Raw genomic sequence first — 20,856 nt, forward strand, 5'->3', positions numbered from 1 at the left:
AACTGGATTTTTAATGATCAGATTCCTTCTACTCCATCTGAATCTGCAATGTGAAGAAGTTGTATACATACTATCAAATTTTTTATCCATTGCATAAAATAGATTACTTAGTGTCTTTTCCTTGTTTTAAACAGATGCTATCTAAAATACAGGGTTTGTTTTAGTTTGTGTTTTTTTCTTTCCCCTCAGCACTTTCCCTTGGCATGTTCATCTCCTTAAGTGGACTCTACAAGTATTTTTATTTGCATTATTCTCTACACCATGTTTAATATATGCCTAACCCTGACCTCTCTCCTGAACTGCAAACTCACATTTCCAAAAGCCTCTGGGCATTTCCAGTGTTTGTCAAGTACATAAAAAAACAAACAGGGCTGGGGTTGTAGCTCAGTGGTAAAGTACTTGCCTTGCATGTGGAAGGTACTGGGTTCGATCCTGTGTACCACATAAAAATATAATAAAGGTATTTTGTCCATCTACAACCAAAAACATATTTAAAAAAAAAAATCCAAAACTGATCTCATTACACAACTCCTTGCCCATATTTCTAGTAACAGTATCACCATCAACATATCCCACATTTAAAAAATGTAACTTTCCCAGCTTCTATCTTCTCCAAACCTTTCCTACCAATCCCTCCCTCTACCCAACTACTAAATCAATTGCCAGGTCCAGTCAAGCCTTCATTTTCATCCATTACTATTACCTTTACCCAGTATTTACAGTACTATATTGAAACTCAGGAGGCTGAGGCAGGAAGATCACAAGTTTGAGGCTGGCCTCAGCAAGTTAGGGAAGCCCAGAGCAATTTCATGAGACCTGTCTCAAAACAAAGAAACAAAAAGGCTGGGGATGTAGCTCAGTGGTAAAGTGCCTCCAGGTTCAATCCCCACTATTTAAAAAAAAAAAAAAAAAAAACCTGAGAGAGAGAGAGAGAGAGAAAGCTAGCTTGCCACAGCAAATCATTCTACACACTATTAAATCTTAGTCACTCTTCATTACCTTCCAAATGTCAAACTTCTAAATACAGCATTTTAAACATGCTCAACAATTCAACCCAATTTAAATTTGACAACCTTAACACCAGTTCCCAAATGTGAATGCTATATTCTAGGTAACCTGGTCAACTAACTTCTCTGAGTACACAATTAACTTTACTACCTCCAACCTTCCACTAATATTATTCTCTTAATTTGAAAGGCCTTCATCCACCTTATCCAAAACCCTGAATCTTTGTTTTAGAAAACTTTTACCCTGTGAAATATTGAATTGAGGTACCAGTTTACTGGGAGATAACAGTTTATTGGGAATAGTGGAAACACACAGGCTTTGACATCAGACATATCTGAATGCAAACTTGCTAGCCACAGAGCCAGGGCAAATTATCTAACATATTAGAGTCCCCATTAAGAAAGATGATTGTGGGCTGGGGATGTGGCTCAAGTGGTAGCACGCTCGCCTGGAATGCTTGCGGCCCGGGTTCGATCCTCAACACCACATACAAACAAAGATGTTGTGTCCGCCGAAAACTAAAAAATAAATATTAAAATTCTCAAAAAAAAATAAAAAAAAGAAATATGATTGTATGTTGTTGAAAAGCTTAGAAAATGTACATGAAGCAACTAGCATACAGCCTGGTATTCAAGTAAATTTTCAATAAAAAACACCACTGAACTATCTTTGTAAGTATTACTATACCTCCACTACTTTCCATGATTACTTAAGCCAAAAAATGAACACTTTTAAACAACTCTAAATTTTAGGTCAATCCAACCATGTGGTTAAATTTTTACATGTATTTCTTTATGCCGTAAATTTTTGTGCAAATATCTTACATTCCTCACTACATTCGATTCCTAAAGGCCAAAGACAACCTTTGTATCCTATAATACCTAACAAAGTGATTTCGTGAAGCACTTAACATCTACCCTCTATGTTAAATCCCATTCAAAAAAAAAAAAAAATTTAGTATGCCTAAATAATAAAATGTATTCATGATTTTGAACAACCTTAGAAATTTATTGCCAAAATATGAATTTTGGTTATTGTGGCTTTATCTTTATTTGCTCCTACATGGCTTCCTAACATGCTTGATCCATAGTAAATGATCTATATCACTGAATTGACTTGAATAATGCAATTTACAGTACCTGCAAGTATACAATTTTCCCCCATTTCCTTTTTCTGCTCTTATCATTCCTGTAACAGTTTCCTTCAAAACACATTATCATATCTATAATACAAATCCATAACTAAATCTAATTTGACTGCTTTTCCAGATTTTCTCAATTCCAATATTCCAAACTTATGCTCTCAACACTTTGAATGTCTAAAAATCTAGCTTCTACTTACATCTAAAAGTCGTGCAACTAATCTTGCGTCCAGAATTTTTTCTTTAAAAATCATCTACCCTTTAAAAATCACCTACCCTTTACCTGTTCAAGATCAACAACCCTGAAATAAATGTTCCTTTACATAGGAGAGCTCACTAAATTTGTTACTTAAGTCTATTTTTCCTAATTCATGATATTACCTCCCCTTCCAGTGGTGGGAAGGGAGAATGACATACTCAAAAAACTACAGAGTAATTCCTAATATAAGCGTAAAATGAGAAGTGCAGATATGTCGCTGGTTTCATGAAGATGATCTGTGTATACTTTACATTGCAAAAACAAAGATTACCTGTTAAAAAATAAAGTAAATGTATTTCTTATGATCAAAAATTTTTTTAAAAAATCACCATTCAATGTGAAAAAAAATCCCCTTTTCCTACAAATCTTCCTCAGTAGTTTATTGCCTAAAAGCGGTTCACTAAAATAACTACATATATCACTTTCTCCTCTAGCAAATTATCAATTCAACGGAAGTGAATACTTCATGTTATAAGTTTAAAATTTTACAAAACACCTCTGCCCGCCTGCGAGAACCTCTCTGCACTGTAGCGGCAACTCTAAGGAACCTTTCAAGAGTAACCGAGAACCACTTTTCTTTAAAAGTTAAGGAAAATGACAGTCCCAAATATGAAAGTAAACAAACTTTGGGAGAAAGGGGATATAGTAATTCTCCCACCCTCTACAATCAATTCGTGCAATAACCTGTGACTGCACTCATCATACAACTGGGACTTCGGAAAGCCACAGAAGTTAGGAGTGCAGATCTGGGAATAGCATTTTTTTTTTTACGTCAGCAAGAAAATAGGGGAATTTATGTGCACTACCGATTTTCCATAAGCTTTTTTTTTTTTTTTTTAACTTGACTCCAGCAACAGCTTCAGCAAGCTTCCAAGTGAGTGAAGAGCATCGGAGGCACGCCGATGCCTCAGTGACCTACGTCTCTAGACCCAGTTCCGAGCGCTACCCAAACCGACCCAACGCTACCCTGAAGCGGGCTCGGAGGACAAGCCTCGCAAAAGATCCCGGGCATCTACACAGGCAGCGCCCCACCCTGGAGCTGAAGAGACGACACCCCCGGGATACTTGCTAATTGAGCCCGGGGGTGGGCAGACCCAGAGGAGACGAAAAGTCGGGCACTGGAGCCCGGATTTGAATCGGGTGTCCAAGAGTCCTAAAGCCAGGTCCAACACAGAAAAATCAAAGCGGGGAGGCGGCGAGAAGACTTGGGGGAGCAGAAACGAGGGGGGCGCGCGGACCGAGGCCCAGCCCGTCCCCACCTCCGAGTCCCAACAGCAACAACAGCTCCGGGAACCCCCTCCCCGGCCCCGCCCCGCCCACCCCACAGCCCCGCAGCCCGTTTCTTCTCGCCCCGCCGGCTAGGCGAAGACCGCGGCGGTCAACAACCCCCTTCCCCAGACTCCGACAGCTGAGTCCGCTGCCTGCTGCCCGGAGCCCGGAGCGGACGGCCGGGGCCCGAGAGCCCCAGCCCCAACCCAGGCCTGAGGCCGGCCCAGTCCGTTTCCCCGTCCACTCACCGTCCGCCAGGGCGCTGGGAGGTCACGGGGCGCGGGTGGGTGGCCGTGGACCTCTAAACTCTGACCCGGGTTGGAGCCCCTGCTCCGAGTCCACGGAGCCGAAGGAGCCTCTGCGGCTGTGCCTACCAGGCCTCTCTCCGGCCCGAACCTTAGAAAAGCACTTCCGGAGGAGCGGGAGAGGGAAGGGTTTTGGCACCGGAACTGCTCGCGGGCTGGAGCTGCCCGAGCCTCCCGGGCGGGGCCTCTCCCGCCCGGCTCCCGCAAATCCTACCCCCGGGCTCCTTGCTAACCCTTTCGGCCCCACCAGTCGGTCGGTTCCCCAGGCTACAGCTTTGCACTCGGCAACTGTTGTTAGGGCTGTTCCCGCTCCAGCCACTTGGTTTTACAGACAAGGAAACCGAGGCTCGAAGAATTTAGTTGCCAGAGCTCAGTGCACTCATCCAGCTTCCCGACTGTCTCCAGAGTAATCTCCATTCCAATCGTCTCCCTTAAAAATTAACATTAACTGAACGCTTACTACGTGGTAGGCACTGTATTAAGCGCTTCGGGTACGTGAACTCTTTTAATCACGTGCAAACCCCTTGAGATTGGTGCTAATTCTCTACATCTTGAGCAGAGGAAACCCGTCAAAGATACCAAATTCTATACTTGGCTCTTGATTTTACTTTAACCAGTGCTGTGTGTATAATCTCATATACACCTAACAAGATCTTTAAATTCTTTAAGGAGAGGAACTAAATAATATTCCTATATTACATCATCACTTGCAACTTCAACAAAAGCAGTGTGGGCCAGACTGTCTAGAATCTTATTGCCTGGATCCTATTATTTCACTTTTCTATCCTGGAGGATGAATCCTTCAGCCTCAGTTTGGTGTGTAAGTGGGATCGTCTCTGGATTGTTGTAGAAATTCAAAATGATATTTCGAAGTATCTAGCACCAAATACAAGCTAACGATTCTTATACCTCACCAGCAATAAGAAAGGCCTATATATGGATACTTAGGAGGACTCACAGAGTCAGATGTCAGACAAGGGAAAGAGAGGGGCGGGCGGGCGGGCGCGGGGGGGGGGGGGGGGGGGAGCATTCCTCAGCCACAAAATCCAAAAGACACTAAATATCAGGGTCAGAAGCTGTATCCTAGGCCAGATTCAGGAGGAAGTTAATAAAAAAACTTCTTCACATGCATATCTCAAAACATACTAAGAAAAAGATTCTTAAAACTTCCAACTAAGAAAGGCAAGGGAAATAGAAATATTTGAGAACCCCTTATTATAAACATAAAAGGCTGGATTTGTGGCTAGGCGACAGAGCTCTTGTCTAGTATGCATTGAGGCCCTGGGTTAAATCCCCAGTACCATAAAAAAAGAAAAAAGTTAAGATGCAAACAATGCCACCACTACTGATTTATTTATTTAAAGTGCTGTGTTGTTGTTGTTTGGTTGGTTGGTTGGTTGGTTGGTTGGTTTTTATTTATTTATTTTTTTTTTTTTTTTTGGTGTGTGTGTGTGTGATTGCAGAAGTATTTTTAAATACTTCCATATTACCTAAATTAAGCAGCCTTTCATGCCTCTTGAGTATGAAGTGAAAAACAGCCTGCCCTTGGCAAAACTTACTAAGACCTTCTCTTTCTACCAAGGCCTAAAGGGCTAGGAAGAGAAATTCTGACACAGACATTGCTAGGTTCTGTGGAAGATGCAGAGGAGCTAGCCTTTGGTCATTTAAACTGGTCACCTAATTGATAAATCCTACAGTCAGGATTTGAAAGGGAGTCTAGTTTTTGTTTTGTTTTGTTTTTAATTAATTTATTTGTTTAGGAGTCTGTTTTCTCAGACACTTTACAGCACTATGCCAGCAGTTCTCAAACTTGAGAGTAATACAGAATCACCCTGAAGGACTTGTTAAACAAATTGCTGGACCCCATCCCCAACATTTCCCAGAAGCATCTAAGGCTTCTCAAGGTGTAGTCCCTGGGCTAGCAGCTCAGCATCACCTGGGAGCTTATTACAGATGCAAATTACTGGGCCCCACCCCAGACCTTGTGAGCCAGAAACTCTGGGGTGGAACCCAGCAATCTGTTTTAACAGGTCCCCCAGGTTTGAGAACCACTGCACTCAAATAGCTCATCTTCCATGTATTCCTTTTTGTTTTTCTACTTACAGGAATAACTCTACTGAAGCAAAATGCTTCCCAATAATTAAATGACATATTGGTGTGGTGTTTTTTTTTTTTTTTTAATGCTTTGCTCTCTGTGGAAGATAAGGCTAGAAAAACAATCAGATTTAATGGAAGATTATTTTTTATTACTTTAAATTTGTATTGAAATTTAACCAGATAATACTAAGTTGGAAATGTAACAAATCTTTAAAACTGCTCTATGCCAAAGCTTTACATGCATTTACTAAATTAATCTTCACTATACTGCTATGAGGTTTTATGGTCTTATTTTACAGATAAGAATAACCAAGACTTAGGTGAAGTAATGGACTAAAGACCACATTCTTTCAAGAAGCAGAAACAGGATCGTTCAAAGATCCCTTTAATTGCAAAACTCACATTTTTTCCACTTTGGCTGGAGCTTGGAGAACCAAATTCCAGTGTGGGCTCTACCACCCCAGCTATGCAACCTTGAGTAAGTGATTTAATCTCTATTTTCAATTTCTCCTTCTATAAATAATGTTATCATAAATCTGCCCCTCCCACACTGGAATGTCAGGGGAGAAAATAAAAGTATAAGCACTTTCAGCTTTTTGAAGAAAAAAAGCAAGTTATTGTGATGTTGTATGTTTAGGCAAGTGTTGCTCTATGAGCCTGAGCATAGAAGTCTTTGCTGGTACCTCCTGAATCACACAAAAGTCTGACCCCCCAAAATGTTATATGTCTTTTAACTGCCAGTGTCTCCTAGAGGTTAAATCTTTAAAAATAAAGATTTTATGCATCTCATTTAAAAATTCTGAGGGGATGGGATGTAGCTCAGTGGTAGGAGGTATGCTTAGCATATGCAATGTCCTGAGTTCCATCCCCGTCAACTAATAAATACATACCTGGATAAATAAAGTAATAATATTACCAGAAATTTCTCACCCAGTTCATAGGCTCCAGGTTGTTGTTAAATTGTTGGCCCATCCTAATTCTAAAGACACCTTTTCTCCAAACCCTTTTTTTTTTTTTTCCTCCATTACAGGACCTTTCACCCTGGCCTTCATCCTCTAGGGAAGACTTAAAATTCCTGTTATTTTATTATGTAGAAGGATTTAGTTCTCAATCCTCACCTAAGGACAGACTCCAGGCCACCTTTATTGACACAATCACCAATCACCAGGTTGCACAATTCCAGGGGGTACCATTCATAAAGAATTCAATATGAATGTTGCTCTAGGGGGTGCCAGTTGCACAGACCCCAAGCCTCCAAGGATCTAGCCTGGCTGTGGCCCTGTCTATGCATAGCTCCTTCTCCCAAAACCCATTAAGGCATTTTGTTAAACAAAAGAGGCATCTACTTGGGTGTCCACCATTTCCCAAGAATTGAAATAATGGGGCTTTTTGTTTATTCTTTGTTTGTTCTAACATAGACCTGATCCTTTACCAGGAGCTTAAGTCTTAGTTTCCACACTTTATTATGGAATTTTTCACTCAGTTTTGTGACATTGTTGCATATTTCCCCAGACCTGACAGTTTTTTTAAGACTATCATATTTTTTCTTCCTCAACTTTTATCCCTTCTTTGACACAGTGCTTGAAAAACGAAAAACGTTTGCTTTGAATAACAGCACAGTGTACCAGAATAGAATATGTTTTAGTTGTAAGTATATATGGCAAAGATCTGAAAAATAGCCCTCAAATGTGTTGTTTAACTCAGAGTTTTAAACCAAAAAATATGTTTTGTTGTTGTCCTTGGTAGTAGGGATTTAACCCAGGGGTGCTCTACCACTGAGTTACGTCCCTAGTTATTTTTGTTTGCCACAATGCCCAGCCAGAAATTGGGATTTTCTTAAACATGACATTTCTCAATTTAAAAAATTTGAGCCACTCGCTATAGCACACACCTGTAATCCCAGCAACTCGCAAGGCTGGGGATCACAAGCCTGAGGCCAATCTCAGTAATTTAGCAAGATTCTGTCTCAAAAAAATAAAAAGGGCTGGGGATTTAGCTCAATGGTAAACCACCCCTGGGGTTTAATCCCCAACGCTAAAAAAAATAAAAATAAATTAATTTGCCTTATAGATTTTTCATGTGTTTACAACTATTTATTCCAATGTATTCTGAGATGATTTTAAATTGTTTTTCTTAGCAGCATGTGAAGTATGATGTACCATTTCAAAACAAGCAAGGCAGGTGCAGGCATCATATCATAAATGTCTTTATCACTGACAATTTTAATAGAGTTGAAGCTAATATTTTTCAACTACCTTAGAAATAGAAAATATAATAGTACATACTTAGATAAATTATACAAAAACCAACCCTATGAGGTATGATCCCCCTCCTTTTTTCTCCTTTGCTTTGGTTGGAGGTACACAAGCTCAGCTAGTTAAAGGTAGTTAGCAAGTGATAGAACCAGGATTAGAGCCCAGACAATCTGTCTCCAGAGACACACTCTTAACCACTAAACTAATATTTATTGAGCCTTTCCCATGTGCCACAGCCATGACTGCCTCCCACCTGAAAGACCCTCAATTTATAGAGGAATGCATACATCTTCTCCAGACCTTTTATAGGGAGCTGTAATAAACCCACAAAGATCCTTCTCGTCTCCCTCCCCATTCCACCTCAAGTCACAGTGACATGTTTATCACATTCATTTTTGAAGTGTACAAACTGTCATACATCTAACACTCTATCATTCCCATATAATCTTTGCATGAAGTTTGAATTTATTGAAGGTTATCATGAAGGCTGGGTACGGTGGTGCACGCCTGTAGCCTGTAATCTCAGCTATTCGGGAGACTGAGGCAGAAGGATCACAAATTTGAGGCCAGCCTTGGCAATTCAACAAGACTGTGTCTCAAAAAAGACTTGTTATATAGATCAGTAGAGCATTCCTGGGTTCAATCCCCAGTAACAAAAAAAGAAAAGAAGCAGTTATCATGAAGAGTGCTAAGCATGTGGTGAGCAGAGGCATTTTTCACAGACAATGAAAGCAAACTGAAGCAATATAATATTGACACTGGAAACCAAAATCTATGGTCAAATTGTGCTGGCATGGAGAAATAGGAGATAGCAAGGTTGAATTTGAACAAAAATATCCCATGGACACAAATGCAGTGAAAGCTCAAAAGTAGAAGACCTGAAAGGGAATGGTCATCAATTTTTTACCATCTTTTCCATTGAATTTGTAATTAAATTTCAAAAAAAAGTATTAGAACTAATGCCTATCCTCTAAAAGTCATAAACTAATTAAACTTGTGTTGTCCAGATTGAGCTATTTGATGAGTGTCAGGAATTTAAGGGGTTGCATTTCACCTTCACTCTTTTTATGTATCAAAATGGCAGCCCATCTTACCGTGCCTCAGCTTCTCTTTCTGCAAAATGCCCATGATAAATGCATCTTTATACCATAGAGAAGTTGTGAGACATAGCTAATAAATGATTATAAAGCACAGTTCTTTGAAGTATAAAGCACTGCATAATTACTAAATACTATAATAATCATCCTTGTAATAATAGTAATTTTCAACCAACACATCAACCAGACCCAGATGCGTTTAGTCACCTCCCAATTAGACAAAAGTGTATATGCCAATGATGAAATACAGTAAAAATCCTAAACCACAGACCAGTTCCACTGCCTTCCTTCTTTCTATGCAGAATCTGCAGTTAGACAGCTGGAGATAGATTTCAGTTCCACCACGGGTTAGCTGTGTGACTTTGCTGGCCTCTATTTCTCTAACTATGAAATGGTCAACCATGCAGATAAAACCACTGTAAATGATCAGATGATCTGCTTATCAGGCCTTTATCTGTGCATTTACATTCACATATACAAAGCCTAATGTGTAGATAAGATAACTGCTTAAGGCACTGACAAACCAGGACATCCCTGACCCAAATTTTTTTTTCCAGAACTTATGATTAAACCCAGTGCTTCATACATACTAGGCAAGTGCTCTACCAATCCAGGACTTTTTTTTTTTTTTGACAGTACTGGGAATTGTACCCGGGGCTTTTTACCACTGAGCTACATATGTACTAAACATGTACATCCATATTCATATTGTTTTACAAATGCCTTTATTTTGAGTGTTTTTATCTTTTTAAAGTTTTAATTTAACATAGTGTATATCTTTGTGTGGTATAGTGTGATATTTCAATACATGTATACAATGTGTAATGATTGGATTAGGGTCATTGGTATATCTGTTACCTCAAACATTTATCACTTTTTTGTGTTAAGAATATTCAAATTTTTCTCTACTAGCTATTTTGAAATATAAAATTAACTGTTGGGCCAGGGGTGTAACTGTGTAATAGAGTACTTGCCTACCATGCTTAAGACCCTGATTTAATCCCCAGTACCACATAATTATTAAAAAAAATTAAAAATAATTTTTGTCAACCATAGTTACCCTACTGTGCTATAGAACATTAGAATTCCTCTGACCCAGTTGCACCCCCACCCCCGTACCTTTTAAAGTGTGAGTGATTTTAAACATTGTGATATTTACTTAGTGACAATCTAAATAAGGAACTTACACCATATCTGACATTTTTACTTCACTAGAAACTATCCCTGTGTAAGGGTCCTAGTAGAATAATTTGAGTTTCAAAAGCTTCCTTTCTTGGTAAAGCAAATTTCATTTTCCATCACATTTTCAAGCCCAATGTAATACAATCCTTTTCTAATCTCCACAGAGTATATGATGGAGAAAAAATCTGCAGACCAGGAGCTTTTTAAATGGTGACTATGGAGAGATGCCAAGGAAATAGAACGGTGCCAAGTGCAGAATCCTCAAGTTGCTCCCTAAACCAACAGAAATGCATTTGGAAAAATGGATTTCACTGAAGCAGGAGGTATTTCACCTACAAAGGTAGAGCACAAGAGGAGGTCCTATTTGGGACCAGGGAATAAAAAAAAAAAAAAAGCTACATTGTTCAGGAGACAATAAGAAAAGAACATTCTCTGAAAAAAATACCAATAACCTTTGGTGAAGGAAGAAATAATGTTTAAGCAATAGTTGGTAATTACATATATTTAAAATGTTTTTTTTACAATCAATTAATTGCTGAATTTTTATTATTTCTACAACAAGCACTTAGAAGATAACAAACATATGTAGAGATCCAGAGTTATTTCACATTTTAAAAAGCATGTTTATTTGAAGTATTCCTGGATTTAAACCACTACAAGTGTTTATTGCATGCTTATTGTGAACAAGGAACAGGACGTCACGGGGAATACCAAGAACTCAAAGTCCCAGAACAGATCCTTTGAGAATAAAAATGCCAGTTGGGAAGATAAGTTACTGGTTCATAGAAAAAAAAAAAAAAAAAAAGAACCATAATAATGCAAAGTATCCTGTGCTAAATGCTGAATGAATAACAATCATTAGTTTTTGGAGACCCTTTCCATCATTCATGTTCTTAAGAACAAATATCAGATGGAACTTAATGTTTTAGGGAATTTGTACAAATTATAGGAAAAGTGGGATATAAAAGGATCCCAGCCTTCAAAAAAGTCTAGATGTATAGAGTATATTTAGGAGACCTTGAGCAGATCAGATCAGATTCATTTAACTGAAACAAAGAGTTTGTGTCAAGTAGGAGAAAACTTTGAGTAAGTAGGTTGGTTATGTAATCAGAAGGGTCTTGACTACTAAATTAAGATATTTAAAAATTATACTTTTAAGCAATTAAAAAAAAAATCAAAACTGGTTTCCTGATTGTAAAGCAACACAATTAAAGAATGTTTTTTAAAGAATGGGGCCCTGGGTTTGATCCCAGCACCACAAACAAAAAAATAAAATATACTTTTAAAAATGCTTTTTTTTAAATGCAAAACACAGATCAAAACAAACATAATAATCACTTGGAAACCCTCATCCAGAAATATTTAAACTTTTGATGGATAAACATATAGCATTTTTTTCCAGTTTGTTTTGTGTGTGTGTGTGTGTGTGTGTGTATGTTGTTATGTGGATAAATTGGGATTATCTTATTCAGTCAACATTATTCCTCAACATGATTTTTAATAACTATATCATATGTCATCATAGAAATAAAATATAGTATACTTATCCAAGTTTATTCAATTTTTTGCTCTTCATCCAGGCACAAATGACTAAGATTAATCCAAGGTTAACCTGAACAATATATGGAATGAATTATGAATTGACATAAGGATAAACTGAGGGGAGGAGCACCAATTAAGAAACTATTAAAGTTGGGTAATCCCAGCAATTTGGGAGGCTGAAGCAGGAAGAATGCAAGTTTGAGGTCAGCCTGAGTAATATAGCATCACTGAAGGATGTGGCTCAGTGATAGAGTACCTGCCTGCATTTGCGAATGTGCTGAAGGCCATGAGTTCAGTTCCTAGTATCACCAAAAAAAAGAAAGAAAAGAAAAAACAGAAGTTATTAATAGAGAACTGCTTGAATAAATTAAGGACTGTTTATACACCAGAAAAGTTTATAAATATTATATTATAACTATTATTTCAAAGAATGATGCTGCTCCTTATTTGCTGTTACGAAGTGATTTCCAAGAAATGTTTTTCTGGTTTTCTCCTCTTTTCCTTAATCTCTTAAATTTGGAGTACTCTAGAACTCTGTTCTTGCTCTTCTCCATCTACATTTCCTCCTTTGGGGATCTCATCCAGTCTGGCAGATTTAAATATTGTCTTTACAGTAACCTGTGGTTACAGGTTTTCTAAAAAAGAATTCAACATTTTAAGTTGAAAATGTCTGTTCCATTCCAATGCTGTCCGGCAGGATAAATCACAAGTACAAAATGTTGGGGCATTACCCTGGAAGGGGTGCTTGCAAGGGAGGGACCTGAAAGCTGGGTGTGTGGTACAGCTTAAGCAAAAGCCTGGGGACAGGAGCAGAATGAAGGAATCAAAAACTTCAAGTGAGGGGCTGGGATTGGGGCTCAATGGTAGAGCGCTCACCTAGCAAGTGCGAGGCCCTGGGTTCGATCCTCAGCACCACATAAAATAAGTAAATAAAATAAAGATATTGTGTCCAACTACAACTAAAAAATAAATATTAAAAAAATAAAAAACTTCAAGTGAGAGGATGGGGTAGGTGGACAAAAATCACTTTGAGAAATTTTCTCTTTGACCTCTACTCATGCCAATGTTTGCAGAATAATAACTGAAACCATCCTTTGATTGGGGATTCTAATAAATGACACATAAGTCAATTGTGACAGGGGAGAGAGGAGAAAAGTCTGTAGATAATGAACAAACTAATGTTCCTGAGGTAGAAAGCAAATGTACATGATTCTTCATTTCAGATACATTTTTTTTTTTTTAAAGAGAAAGGGAGAGGGAGAGAGAGGGACAGAATTTTTTAACACTTTTTTTTTTTTTTTTTTTTTAGTTTTTGGCAGACATAACATCTTTGTTTGTATGAGGTGCTGAGGATGGAACCGGGCCACACGCATGCCAGGCAAGCTACCGTGCTACCGCTTGAGCCACATCCCCAGCCCCATTTCAGATACATTCTTGGGGTTAAAGTTTTTCTCATTGTTTCTATCACAAACTCTGCTTTTCACCAAGTAACCCCCTCAGGGGAAAAAAAAATCTGCAAAGAATGACTTCTTTCCATATTGAAAAGGCCTGGTTATTTTTGCATGATTGCAATTTGCCCTCCTTTCTATGTAAGTACAAACCCATAAAAATATTTATACATCTCCACAATCTATAGAAAATCATTTTGGGGTCTTGAAAACAGACTCTTTACAGATGGAGAGAATGTGAGAGAAATGCCCTCAGTGTGCTGGCTAAAAACTGCAATGTCTGCCCAGCACTGTGCCTCCTCTCATAAGAGAGGATGCTCTGCTGAATGAACCCTTGTATGTCAAGATTCAAAAAGTTCTTGTTTGCTTCAGTTGAACAAAGCTCTCACAGACAGTGGGATCTGCAGGGTAGCCACCAAGTGTGTTAAACCAATGTTCCCTCCGCCACATTGCCCAATAGTTTATCGTAATGGCAGTTCTCACCTTCATGTATAGAAGCCGGTGTTCGTGTTGCTGTGTTGCTGTCCTGCACAGAGCTCCCACTGACTTCAAAGGAAATGACATAGAACAGAACCCCATGGTGTAAGGAGAAACAAGCAGCATCTGATCAGCATCGAGCCATATTTTTTTTTTCATTCTCTCTGTAGAAACGGCTAAATTTATATACCAAATATCTCAAGGCCACCTTTCACTTCAGCAGTTAATGAATTGTCAGCTATTCAGAAGCTCAACTCTGAACTGCTTTCTGTGTAGAAGGAAAAGGGTGGGGGTTGTGTTATAGAGAAACCCACCCCACCCCCACATTTTTCTTGGTCTGTAAGACCCCTCGAAGAGGCCAAAGTGATTTGGGGCTAGCCTAGTAGTCCTAGTGGTTCTGTGTTCTGTGTTACTTAAGGCTGGCCTTTAAGCAAACCCTTAGGAAGAGGAAAAGGAAAAAGAGAGGGGGGTGGGGAGCGAGGAGGAAGGAGAGGAAAATTAAAAAGAAAGTGTAAGTGTATGCTTATTAAATGTCCAGCTAGAGGAGGATTTTTTTGTTTTGTTTTGTTGTTTTTAAAATACTAGGCATTCAACCCAGAGGTGGTGTACGATTGAGATACATCCTCAGATTTTTTATTTCAAGACAGGGTCTCACTAAGTTACCCAGGCTGGCCTGGAACTTGTGATCCTCCTGCCTCAGCCTCCTGAGCATCTGGGATTACAGGCGTGTGCCACAATGCTTGGTTTGTGGCCTTTTCAAATATAAGCAATAGCCTGGTGTGGTTGTGCACCTCTGTAATCCCAGTGATTCAGGCAGGAGGATCACAAATTCCAAGTCAGCCTCAGCAATTCAGTGAGTCCCTGAGCAACTCAGTGAGACCCTGTCTCAAAATAAAAAGTAAAAAGAATTGGAGATGTATATCAGTGGTAAAGCACCCCTGGGTTCAATCCCTAGTACAAAAAGAAAAAAAAAGTAATAAATTGAAAATAAATGCATTTTCAGAATAGCAACAAAATAGAACTGGGGGTGTAGGAGTGTAGCTCAGTAGTAGATTAAGTGCTTAGCATGTGTGAGAGCCTGGGTTCAATCCCCAGCACACAGAAACTGCAACAAAACAAAGTACCAAAGGATATACTTAATAAATAATTCATGTGCAGACCCTAAATAAATAAAATGAGCTTTCCTTCCCTCCTGGCTACAAGGCAGCTTCATGGGGTCCAGGGCCTATATAAGGAGGGTATTTTAGCAAAGTGACAATTTAACCAGTGTCAGGAGATAAGCTAGACATGGAGATCAGCAAATTCGTAGACCATTGAAGATATTAACAGTCAAATTTCTCACTGTTGGAGAAGAAATGTATAAATATGGATAGGAAGAGCTAGAATGGATTAGAATTGAACCTATCAGGGTGAATTTATGATTTTCTTTAGTTCGTTTGTTTGTTTTTTGTGGCACTGGGGATTGAACCCAGGACTTTGTGTAGGCAAGCACTCTATCAATTGAGCTATATCTCCAGCCTGAGTTTATGGTTTTCAATATTCAAAGATAGAGGCTGAGGATATAGCTCAGTGGTAGAGCACATGTTTAGCATGCCCTAGACTCTGGGTTCCATATCCAGTATCCCCACTATACACACACACACACACACACACACAAGTGTGTGTGTGTATTTATTTATTTATATAGAGACAAAATACAGAAGTAAATGCAAATATGTATATATATACACAAATGTGTGGAAATACATATTCTTGTACAAAAATATGAATATCTATATATCCTAGCTAATGGGTTAGCAACATTCCTAATAACAAATAAGCACCTTTATAGTTTAGATCTTGGTTTTAAATAACTACTCTTTCTTCCATAGAATAATGACATCTACACTTATATGAGAAAACTACACCTTTCATCAAATTCATGGTAATTAATCACCAGATTAATATATACAAATTCTTATTTGACACCTCTGCTTTGTTGTCTCACAAGCATCTCAAACTCAGCTGAAATAGAATGTTTGACTTCCCTGTACCTCCTCAAGCTATTCCTCTCCATCATCTCTCTCTCCATAAATGTTAACATTATTCACTACTCAAGCAAAAGCCTATAAGTCTTCCCAGACCTTTCTCTCTCCCTTACTCTTCATAGCCAATTCATCAGTCAGTCCAAATTGTTCAAAATATAATTTGAATTCATTCTCCATCTTCACTTGAAACAATGCCATTTAAGTCATCGTTCTCCTCTCCTCAATTCCTGCAATATGCAATAGCATTCTAGCTGGTCCCTTCAATTTTGTTGTAAGCTTGCATTCCATTATCAACATAAGCAGAGTGAACTTCTTTTTCTTTTTTTGGTACTGAGGATTGAACTCAGGGACACTATAACACTGAACTACATCCCTAGCCCTTTATTTTTTTATTTATTTTTTACTTTTATAGTTGTAGATGTACATAATATTTTATTTATTTATTTTTATGTTTTGCTGAGAATCAAACCCTCACACATACTAGGCAAGTGCTCTACTACTAAGCCACATCTCCAGCCCCTTCACAGTCCTTTTTATTTTGAGACATGGTATTGCTAAATTCCTTAGGGCCTCACTAAGTTACTCAGGCTGGCCTCAAACTTGAAATCCTCCTGCCTCATCCTCCCAAGTAGCTGGAATTACAGGCATGTGCCACCACCCCCGGCCAGGGTGAACACTTAAAATGTAATTGGAGCATGCTATTCTCCTCTTTAAAACCCTTCTAGTATTTCCAGCTACTTAGAACAGAACAAGGGCCTGGCTATGGTCAAAAAGACCCTGGATGATCTGAACACCAGCTTAAGGTCTCCAACTTCATACCATGTACTTAGCCTGTTAGTTGCAACTCTATAGTCAAAGTGTCCTCTGCACTCAGTGTTCCTAGAACACACCAAACTCTTTCCTTTGCACTTGTTCTGCTTTCTACTTGGAATACTCTTCTTTCAACTTTTTATATGATTGACATCCTTTTATTCTTCAGTTCCTAGCTTCAATTGTCAATTCCTCAAAGGCAGAGTAACTTGGCCATCTTATTAAGCAGGACCTTCTATTATTCCCTATCAAAGGCAATGCAAAACCAATCCTAACACAAGCTAAAATTGTTTTATTTATTTGTTGATTTATTGTCTGTCTCTTGCACTAGAGTATAAAGTGTGTGAAGGAAATGATCTTGCCTTTCTTCTGTATCCCCATCACCTAGCACAGTGTCTGACCTATGGTGTATAGTTAATATGTTTTTCTTGGATCTAAAAAATATGCACACAATATGTATGACTATGTCAATTAAAAACAAAAACATGCAGTGGTGCATGCCTGTAATCCCAGTGGTTTAGGAGGCTGAGGCAGGAGGATCACAAGTTCAAAGCCAGCCTCAGCAATTTAGTGAGGCCCTAAGCAACTCAGTGAGACCCTGTCTCTAAATAAAATACAAAAAAAGGCTGGGGATGTGGCTCACTGTTTGCCCTGGGTTCACTTCCCTACCAAAAAAAAAAAAGAAAAAGAAGAAGAAAAAACCATGGCTGAGCATGATAGGACATGCCTATGATCCCAATGATTTGGAAGGCTGAGGCAGGAAGATCACAAGTTTGAGGTTAGCAGGAGCAACTTAGTGAGACCTTGTCTCAAAATAAAATAAAAAAGTCTAGGGATGTAGCTCAGTGACAAAACACTTGCTTAGCTAGTATGGATGCAGCCCTGGTTTCAATCTTTTCAATCTTCCGTACCCCCCTTCCCCCCCCCCACACACAAATAAACCTAGGTGCCCTTCAATAGACAAATGGATAAAGAAACTGTGAGACACACACACACACACACACACACACACACACACATTGGAATATTATTCAGACTTAAAGAAGAATGAAAATTATGTCATTTGCTGGTAAATGGATGGAACTGGAGAATATATGCTAAGTGAAATAAGCCAATCCCAAAGAACAAAAGGCCAAATATTTTCTCTGATACACGGATGCTAACTTACAATAAGGAAGTGGGAGGAAAGCAGAGGTATTTTGGACTAGACAGAAGGGAGTGAAGGGAGGGGAGGAAGCATGGGGGTAGGAATGATAGTAGAATGAATTAGACATTATTATCCTATATGCATATATGATTACATGACCTGTGTAACTCTACATCAAGTACAATGGAGGAATGAGAAGTTAAAATCGATTTATGTGTGATGTGTCAAAATATATTCTACTTTCATGTATAACTAATTAGAACAAACAAAAAATATATATTAAAAACCAACCAAACAAATAAATAAAATGTATGAAATATATTTACAGAAATTTACTATGTATTATGTGCGAGTGAGAAGTAGAACACAGAGGGCCTGGGATGTAGCTCTCTCTCGCCTAGCATATGCAAGCAAGGTCCTGGGTTCAATCCCCAGTTCTGAGGGGAGGAAGAAGTTGAATGTAAAATTTCATCTTAGATTGTTTCTGATCTAGAAGAGAAGTAAATAGGAAAGTAAGTAAGAAATTGCAACACTACATAATTAAGGTGATGATGAGGTATGTGTAAGACAGTATAATATCACAGAAAGTCCTATCCTGGGCTCAAAGAAGATCACAAAATTTTTTTAGAGGATGTGATATCTTTATGAAACTGGCAGAATGGTTGAGTCAGTCATCCAAGATGTAGCAGGGTGGAGTAGAGGCAAAGAACAGCATGTGTCTGGAAATGAGACAGAGCAAGGCATGTTCGGCATGCTAAAAGCCTCAGGACAAGCTGGGGGCTGAGCCGCGTGGTGGAGCTTGCACGTGGTGGAGCTTGCGCTAGATGCTCAATCCCAGCATGAGGGAAAAAAATGCTTAGAGCTGGAAGAGTGTAGGGTGATGGGGATGCATAGCAAGAGGTGTAGTTAGATAAAGAAGCTGATAGATGGGAAACCTAGTTAAATGGCTCATCCTGAGGGGACTGGTATGATATTGAATGTTGACTGCAGGAAGTAACAGGATTGGTTTTGTGTTATATAAAGGTCATTTTGTCTGCACTGTGTGTAAGGGATTGAAGACCAAGAAAGAGTTAGGAGGCTATAGCAGCAACCCAGATATAAGTTGACAGTATGACAATATAAACTAGAATAGTAAAAATGGGAATATAAAGAATAAGATTTCAAGGCTACTTTAAAAGTGGCCGTGGCAAAAATTAGCAATTCAATAAACAATTTCATAAATGATATGAGAACAAGGTGTTAAATATTTGGAGGAAAAGAGAACCTTATTTCAGTATTATATCAACATTAACTCTAGGCCAAGTACAGTGGTGCATGCCTTCAATCCCAGCAGCTCAGGAGGCTAAGGCAAGATAATTTCAAGTTTAAGGCCAGCCTCAGCAACTTAGCAAGACTCTAAGCAGTTTTGTAAGACTCTGTTTCAAAATAAAAAATTAAAAGGACTAGGGATGTGGGGCTCAGTAGTAAAGTGCCCCTGGGTTCAATCCCAGTATTAAAAATAAAAAGAAATGATATTGTAAAACCACCAGATTTCTGGTTAACATGACACTTTTCCAAATCCACTCATGATACAAGGCTTTAAAAAAAAAAAAAAAAACAGCTGTTGTCATTTCTTTTCCTGAAACCATGACATTATATGTAGCTGTGGACTTGAGAAAGTAGAAAGACAAAAACACATCAAATAATAACTGAACAAGTTGACCACTGTCTCAGTGATTGGTGCTGAAACATCTCTGATAAGAACCCAGAATATTAAGTTTGAAATGCCATGCTAAGACCTGGTTTTGGATTGAGGGACCAAAGTTTGGGTGGAAGCAGCCATAAAACAACCAGATGATGGGGGAAGAGCCCAGGAACAGGGGGAAGAAAGTAAGCCAAACCAAAAATGAAAAACATCAAATAAAAGAGTCACTTAAAATGAGTCAGAAAACCTGAATTCTAAAATATAACAATAAAACTAAGGTTAAGCAAAAAATACTTATAAACTAATAATTGGTACATGAATTCACTCCAACTGAAATTAATTTTATAAAACAGCCTGACAATTCTTTTAAAATAGACTTTTTTTTTTTTTTTTTTAAGAGTAGAAATTAGAAGTTTATTAAAGGACAGCAGAAAAGACTTAAAGACTTCTCCAGGAGGAAGAAGGGGACCCAAGAGGTGGAATCCGTGGAAGTGCGGTTGTCTCTCCATTTTATAGTTTTCGGTGATGGAATGTAGGTGGGAAGGCCCAAAGGGTTGGGACACAGGTGGGCCAAAGAAGTAATCTGGGCACTTACGAGTCAGCATCTTCAAGTTTGCTTTGGAATGGGCTGTCTTTAAATCTGCTGGGGCTGTTCATTAACATTTCTTTGGGATGGACTTTGGCCTTGGGTTTTTCCCTGGACTTCATTAACATTCCAGGAGAGTTGCTCAACTTTTCCATGAATTCATTCTCAACATGGCCTCCATTTAGATTTCACTCGATATTAGACCCGATTTACCTAACTACACTGACTACCTAATTTTAAATCTGGCTTCATTCCACCCCCCCCCCCTCTAATTTTGGGAACTCCTTACTGCTGTAAGGAAAGGGGGCGAAGATCGTTCTGGCTTCTTCAGGCTGAAAGGAGACAGATGTTGGGCAAGCAGTTTGGAGTCTCCTTTAAAAATCGGGTCTATTGAAGGGCATCTGGGTTGGTTCCACAGTCTTGCTATTGTGAATTGTGCTGCTATGAACATCGATGTGGCAGTATCCCTGTAGTACGCTCTTTTAAGGTCTTCAGGGAATAGTCCGAGAAGGGCAATAGCTG

The 20,856-nt window shown here is 38.8% G+C and overlaps 1 protein-coding gene and 1 long non-coding RNA gene across 2 annotated transcripts in view; one reads left to right on the forward strand and one right to left on the reverse strand.

The window, feature by feature from the left end:
- Nucleotides 1–4,063, reverse strand: part of Frs2 (fibroblast growth factor receptor substrate 2) — a 122,107-nt gene extending 118,044 nt beyond the window's left edge. Inside the window, exon 1 of the mRNA XM_027923695.2 lies at nucleotides 3,926–4,063. The gene's annotated coding sequence lies outside the window, so the exon portion shown is untranslated. The remainder of the gene's footprint in view (nucleotides 1–3,925) is intronic.
- Nucleotides 4,064–6,385: 2,322 nt separating this feature from the next.
- LOC139704992 (uncharacterized) lies at nucleotides 6,386–20,217 on the forward strand. The gene is made up of 3 exons (XR_011706918.1): nucleotides 6,386–6,557; nucleotides 10,778–10,953; nucleotides 20,147–20,217. It is a non-coding gene; the product is annotated as an uncharacterized lncRNA (long non-coding RNA).
- The last annotated feature ends 639 nt before the right edge of the window (nucleotides 20,218–20,856 follow it).

This window comes from Marmota flaviventris, chromosome 3 (genome assembly GCF_047511675.1).
Source record: "Marmota flaviventris isolate mMarFla1 chromosome 3, mMarFla1.hap1, whole genome shotgun sequence".
Classification (NCBI taxonomy): Eukaryota; Metazoa; Chordata; class Mammalia; order Rodentia; family Sciuridae; genus Marmota; species Marmota flaviventris.